This window comes from Stegostoma tigrinum, chromosome 8 (genome assembly GCF_030684315.1).
Source record: "Stegostoma tigrinum isolate sSteTig4 chromosome 8, sSteTig4.hap1, whole genome shotgun sequence".
Taxonomy (NCBI): Eukaryota; Metazoa; Chordata; class Chondrichthyes; order Orectolobiformes; family Stegostomatidae; genus Stegostoma; species Stegostoma tigrinum.
The window spans coordinates 32,690,572-32,698,503 of NC_081361.1; positions in this window are offsets into that span (position 1 = coordinate 32,690,572).

A 7,932-nucleotide genomic window follows, 5' to 3' on the forward strand; every position below is an offset into this window, starting at 1 on the left:
CTAGTCACTGCCAAGAAGGGACATATCATGATTGTTACAATTTAATTTAAAGTAGACGTGGGAACTTAGTATTCTTTAAAGAAGAGCAATATTAGAAACTGGGGAAGGAATACCTTATGAAAAAAATAAATGGATTTTAGGTAACCCAAGGTTGACAGGCAAATGGCCTTTTGCTTATTCATTTCTTTTTCCCCATGTTGAGACATGAAAGGCCAGTGTGATCATACATTTCACCAAACCTTCTAGGTGTGCAGGAGTTATAACTTGCAAACAACATCAGACATTCCTAAACATTTTTCCAGCATTTTAGTACCCAAATTTTGCAGTGATTGCAGTGTAGAAATTTGGACGGAAGAAGAGTTGGGGCGGGGTTGGTGTGGAATGTTGGGGGGGTGTGGATATGGGTGGGGGGACTACCATATTCAAACAAAACTAGGTTTATTCCTGCTCCTCCATCTCACTGAACCAACCCTCCAATTGAAGCATAACCTTCCTCTCCCATTTTCTGATCCTCCTCTTGAGATTCCCATTGGTTGATGTGACTCTGTCAAGAATGGATCACTTGAAGGTTAACTCCCACCTGTTCCCAACATTTGCCAAGCCAGAACAAAAAAAAACCCAGCATAGTCAAGGCAGACACTGAAGCTGCCTGTGTGAAATGTGTTCAGTCCCCTCTCCTTCTAGCAAGCTGCACACGAGGGATAAAATAAAGTTCAGGTGTGGTAATCATAGAATCCTGGAGTAAGTCCCATGTCTTTCTGAAAACAACCGCTATTCCACAGTTCCCATATGGCCTTGAAGCTCACTATCCCAAACTCTTACCCTACTTAAATTTCTTAAGTCAGGACTTCCAATAAATTGAACAGAATAGAATATTGAGCTTGCTCTACAATAGAATAAAATAATCACTAGTCAAGTACCTTCTCTTTACTGTACCATTCTAGTCCAATACTCCTAGAGAATCTTCATGTCCAAAAGTCTAACAATCTCAGTCTTGAACATATTCTATGTGAACTTGTACTGCCCTGTGAGATGGAAATTTCCAAAGATCCACAACCCTGAGTGAAGAAATTTCACCTCATCTCTATCTTAAAAGGCTGATGATTTATACTGAAATGATGACTCCTGGTTTTAGTCTTTCCAGGACGGGGAAACAGCCTCTAAGCACTTGTCTGGAAAGGAATCTAAGAATTTAACACATTTCAATGGGATCACCCTTCATCTTTGGAACTTCAGAGAATATAGGACCATTCTACTCAATCCTTCATCATAGGACAATCCTTTCAATCCAGGAGTCAGTATGGTGGACCTTCATTGCACACACACTTTCTTTCCTTAAGTAAGGAGACAAATTCCATGCACAGTATTCCTGGTGTCATTTTACCAAAGCTCTAAGTAAATGCAGGAAGACTTACTTATTTTTATACTCTAATGCCCTGCAAAGAAGGCTGGTATATCATTTCTTTGCCAAATTGCTTGCTGTGTGTTCACCTTATGCGACTCATACACAAAAACATACAATACCCCCGCCAAAACAACATTTAATAACTTCTTAATTTTAAATGTAACCTGCCTTTGTGATTAATCCCAACAAAATGTATAATTTTACATTTCCAAACTCTATATTCTACCTGTGTATGTGTGTGTGTATTATATTCTACCTGCGAGTTTCTTGCCTGCTCACTTTGTTCTTGTTTATTCATGGGATGCATGTGGAATGTGATGCCTATCAAATGGATTGCTTTGTCCTGGATGGTGTCAAACTACTTTAGTGTTGATGGAGCTGTAATCATCCAGCCAAGAGGGAAAAATCCCATCATACTCCTGACTTATGCCTTAGAGATGGTGGACAGGCTTTGATGAAATTGGGAGATGAGTTACTCTTGTATTCCTAGCATCTGATCTGCTTTTGTAGCCATTTGGCCAGTCCAGTTTGGCTTCTGGTCAATGGAAACCCCCAGGATGTTGATAGTGAGGGGACCTAGTTATTACGTACCATTGAACGTCAAGGGGTGATAGATAAATTCTCACTTGTTAAAGATAGTAATTGCCAGTACTTGTGTGGCATGAATGTCACTTGTTATTTGTCAGCACAAAACCTGGATACTGTCCAGGTCTTCCTGTGCTTGGACACAGTCAGTTTCAGTATCTGACGAGTCAACATTCATGCTGAACATTGAGCAGCTATCAGCAAACATTCCACCTCAGACCTCTTGATAGAGGGAAGTTCATTTATGGCGCAGCTAAGTGTGGCTAGGCCTTGAACACTATCCTGAGAATTTCTTCCACAGATTACTTGGAGCTGAGATGACTGATAACCACTGCCATCTTCCTTTGTGCTAAGTATGATTCTAACCCAGTGGCAAGTCTGCCCTCGCCAATTCCCATTGACACCAATTTTGCTAGGGCTTCTTGATGTCACACTCAGTCAAATGTAGCCTCAATGTCAAGTATTGTGTTTGGACTAGACCCCCTCAAAATACTTTAAGAAGGAAGCCTAGACCCTAACTTTTTCTTATTTCAAAGGCAAATACATGTGCTATGTTCCAGATACAATGTGACTGGTCAAATTACTTGATGTTAAGCAAAACACAGTTTATTTAAACACTATTGTTAAAATACAACCAAAGAAAGAGGTATTTTAAAAAGCTTAACTCTATCGGAAAACCTAACAGAATAATAGATGCAGCAACTACTACTAATTAACTATTCCAATATAGTTATATCCCACAAAGACAGCCCTTGGCTAAAAGGAAAAATGTATAAAAATAGATTTTGTCTCACAGGTAAGCCAGCAGCAGAAAGAAACACCAGCTTCTAGCTGTAACCGAGAGAGAAAGGACAGCTTGTATTTCTTCAAGGCCACAACAGCAACTGCTTAAAGCTAAACCTAAAAACTAAAAACAAAAGAAAAAAAGGAACAAAGGAAAGCCTGGTCTGTGACAGCTGGCCACACCAAGCCAGGCTGCCTCTTTTGTTCCAACTTAGAAAGCTGTTTATTTTCTTACAGACAGCTTGTTGCCTCTTGTTCAACTTTTCAAAACAAAGAGAACAAAATGACCTCTTAAAGCCACAGCATTGTCACAATAGCCACTCCACCTCTGGAACTTAGCTCTTTTACCACATTTGAACCAAGACTACACTGAGGTCAGAAGCTGAGTGGCTCTGGTGGAATCCAAACTGAGTATCATTAAGCAGGTTATTGCGAAGGAAGTACTGTTTGATAGCTCTGTTGATGACACCACGCATCTTTTTACTGATGATCAAGAGGAGACTGAGTGGTGGTATTTGGCTGTGTTCAGTTTGAGATAACAAAGTGAGGAACTGGAGGAGCACAGCAACCCAGGCAGCATCAGAGGAACAGGGACGTTTCGGGTCAGGACCCTTCTTCAGCAATATGTTTAATTTGACTTGTTTTTTGTGTACCCTTCTTCAGAAATGAGTTTAATTTGACTTGCTTTTTGTGTATAGGACATATTTAGGCAATTTTCCACACTGCCAAATATAGTTGTACCAAAGTAGCCTGCCTGGGGGCAAAGGAAGTTTAGGGGTACATGTCTGCAGTACTATTGCATGTTGTCAAGCCCGTAACCATTGCCACATCCAGAGCCTCCAACTGTATCCTGATATCGGAACCTCTCGATAATCCCTTTGCAGTTTTTTGCATCTCTTCACAATGTTGTTTCTCCCTAGCCCATAGCTTTGCATCTTCAGCATATTTGGATACATTGGGCACTCCCTCACTTATGGCTTGGTAGGATGTGGGATGAGGAAAAGCTTGTGATATTCCCCAGATAGCCTTTCCAATATCCTTCCCCATACTGTTCTAATTTCTGGCGTGCGTCATGGCCAATTCCTGCCCAGCATCAAGTTTGATATTGACTGGAGGAGATCAGGGACACAGGGAGAAGTCAGGCCGGTCACCATGCTCTGAATTTGAATAACAAGTAGGGATTGGACACTTTTCCACATTGGAACACCACTCCTCCATCCAACAAGGTCTGCATTCCAATTCTGGTTGCACTGACTCCATCCACCTTTGCTGACAGGATCCCATCCCCACCATAAATGGGTGTCCTCTCCCATTAATGCTGCCACACCCTACACTTACTTCCATGCTAGCTACAGTAGTCAGAATTGGTGACTGCCTGAATCTGAATAAATCATGTCTACAATCAACTCAGTAGGGTCGTGTTACCTACTGACTCTTTGTTTGGCAGCCTGGGAAAACCTAAAACCAAAATATTAACTCAGCTTTCTCTCCACAGATGCTACCAGACCTGCTGAGTTTCACCAGCAATTTCTGATTTTGTCTCAGATACGAAGACAGTCATGCAAAGAAGTTGCCCCCATCTACATCAACAGAGCGGAGGTTGAGAGAGTTGACAGCATCAAATTTCTAGGAGCGACGATAACGGACAATCTGTCCTGGACTTCCCATGTAGATGTGATGGTCAAGAAGGCACAACAACACCTTTTCTTCCTCAAGCAGCTTAGGAAATTTGGCATGTCCATAAGGACACTCATCAACCTTTACAGATTTACCACAGAAAGCATACTATCCAGGTGTATAATGGCCTGGTATGGCAACTGCTCTGCCCAGGACTGTACACAACTACAAAAGGTTGTGTGCATAGCCCATTTCATCACTGAAGCTGACCTTCCATCCATGGACTCCATTGACACTTGTTGTTGCCGCAGAAAGGCTGCTTAAAGATCAAAGATCCATCCCACCCCAGTAATGCTCCTACAACCTACAACATCAGGCAGGAGATACAGAAGATTGAAATCATGCACCAACAGATTGCAGGTGGTGGAGAATGATGCGTTGAATCTGGAAGTTAAAAGAGAGAAGACGAAGACAAAATTCCCCTTGTCCTCACATATCACCTGATTAACCTCTGGATTCAATGCATCATTCTCTGCCACCTGCAATCCAACCCCACTACAAAGGATATATTTCCCTTCCCACCCTTATCTGCCTTCCGGAGGGACCACTCTCTCCGTGACTCCCTCGTCCACTCCACACTCCTCACTAGCCCCACCACCCTCTGCACCTTTCCATACAACCGCAGGAGGTGCTATACCTGCCCCATACCTCCCCCCTCACCTCCATCCAAGGCCCCAAAAAAACCTTCCACATCAAAGAGATGTTCACCTGCACATCTGTTAATGTGGTCTATTGTATCCACTGTTCCCGATGTGGCCTCCTCTACATCGGGGAGACCAAGCAGAGGCTCAGAGACCACTTTGTGGAGCATCTATGCTTAGTTCGCTACTAATGACAACACCTCCCAGTTGCAAACCACTTCAATTCCCCCTCTCACTCCTGGGCCTCCTCCAGTGTCACTACAATGCCATCCAGAAATTGGAGGAACAACATCTCATATTCCACCTTTGAGGTCAACAACCCAATGGTCTCAATGTGGACTTTACTAGCTTCAAAATCTCCCACCCATGACCTAATTCCAAGACCACCTCCCCACCCTCCAACAATCCCGCCTCATTGACCTGTCCATCTTCTCTCCCACCTCACTGACCAATCCTCATCACCACCTAGCTACACTCACCTTTACTAGCTCCATCCCTGCCTCCTTGACCTGTCTGTCTTCTCTCCCACCTTATCCGCTCCACTATCTACCTGCTATCATCGCCCCCCCCCCCACCACTCTCTATTTATTTCACAGCCCCCTTCCCCTCCCCGATTTCTGAATAAGGGTCCCAACCCGAAATGTCAGCTTTCCTGATCCTCTGATGCTGCCTGGCCTGCTGTGTTCCTCCAGCTCCACACTGTGTTATCTATGATTTATATGTCCCTGCTTGCTATGATCTGCCTGTATTGCTAGCAAACAAGACTTTTCACTGTACTTAGGTACACATGATAACGAATCAAATCATTGAGTATCTTAAAAGAACAAAAGAGTAGCAGATTTACATAAAATACAAGAAGGGAATTCCACAGCCAGTAATAATAACACAATTAAAAGGACTATAAGTAGGCCATTCAGTCTCTTGAGCCTGCACCTCCATTTGAGGTCTTGGCTGTTCATCCATCTCAATGACTCAACTAATTTTCTGAAAATAATAAAGTGATGCCATCACCCCATGAATGAATAAAAAACAAAACTAGTCCACTACTTCACAGATTAGTAAATATTTCATAATAAATCAACATTCCTTTATGGCACAAATATGCAATAGGAAGCAATGATTCAACCATGGCTAACAAAGAACGTTAAAGATTCTATTATATAAAAGGAGACAGCTTATAAAGTCGCCAAAAAGGCTATAAACCTGACAATTGAGATCATTTTGATTCAGCAAAGAAGTACAATAAAATGATAAAGGGAGAACAGAATATGAATGTAAACAACAAATGAACACATCATGAGGAGGAGGTTACAACAACATAGGAGGCAGAAGCAAGTTAGCGGAACAATATTTCCTCATAAGAAATCCATGCTTGCTCTTCCTAATTAACCTACATTTTCCATGAGGTAATTAAGTAGGAACATATACACATCAGTAGACCATTCAGCCTCTTTAGCTTGTTCTGCCATGTGATGATGTGATTGCTGATCAGTGGCCTAACTGCATTTACCTTAATACCTTTGCTTAACAAAAATTTATCTGTCTAGATTCAAAACTAACAACTGACCTAGCATCAACTGCAGTTTGAGCAAGAGTTCCAAACCTTTACCATCCTGTGTGTGTAGAAAGCCATTCCTAACCTAAAGAGCTTGGCCCTAATTCTCAGACTGTGACCCCAAGGTCTAGAATCCCCAACCAGTAGAAATAATTTATCTTTATCTATGCTGTCTTTTGATGGTAATATCTTTAAGATTTTTATCAGATCACCACTTAACATTCTGAATTCCACAGAAAATAGGCCTAGTTTGTTTACATTTTCCTCATAACCCCTGAAGTCCAGTAAACTACGCTGTACTCCTCAAAGGTGTGGTGCACAGTACTCCAAGAGAGCTTTAAACAAGGGTTTGTATAGCTGCAACATAACTTCTGCAGCCTTGTACTATAATCCTCTCAATATAAAGGCCAGCATTCCATTTTAATATGTTTCAAAAAGTTTTCACACTGCTTTCATTATTTTTCATCAATTTATTGCCACATTTTAGGCTGCTACACATTCTGGGTCAGTGGCTAGTATTAATGGGATCAAATTTAGACAAACCGATGGAATTTGTTATCTAATGCAACCTAAACCATGCTGTATAACTTCACAAGTGCAAAATTGTTTCATATGTATTTTTCCAAGTAGAATTAAATAAATATTAGTTGTTTCTGTATAGCATCAACATAAAACAAAGGAATAAAGTGATATTTTGGAAGTATATCTTCCCTTCATACAGCACTGAGATCTACTGCAGCAGTTGAAGACAGGAGCAGACAATCACTCACCAAATCAATAAGGGATGGGGAACAAAATACTGGCCTTGTCAGCGATAATCATATCCCATTTTCCAATTAAAGAAAGTCATGTGGACATTACCTTCCCACATCAATCTAAAATCATGCAGAATTAACAGTATTGTGACAAAGTGATTTTAATCTATTCATTTTGAAGTCAACAAAAGTTAAGCTCTTATAAACAAAGTCTCCAGATTCCAAACATTTTGGCCTCATCCATATGCTTTGAACACCTCCAGCTAGTTCACTTCATCACCAATGACCAATTCACTGATGTTGAGGAGATAGTACAAACAACAAGGGTTTAGGCCTGAAACGTCAGTTTTCCTGCTCTTCTGATGCTACTTGGCCTGCTGTGTTCATCCAGCTTCACACTTTGTTATCTTGGATTGTCCAGCATCTGCAGTTCCCATCATCTTTGAGAATATGGTGTTGAGCTATCTCCCTGAACCACAGCAATCATAATGGGTGTTAAACACACTCACAGTGCTGTTAGAGAAAGAGTTC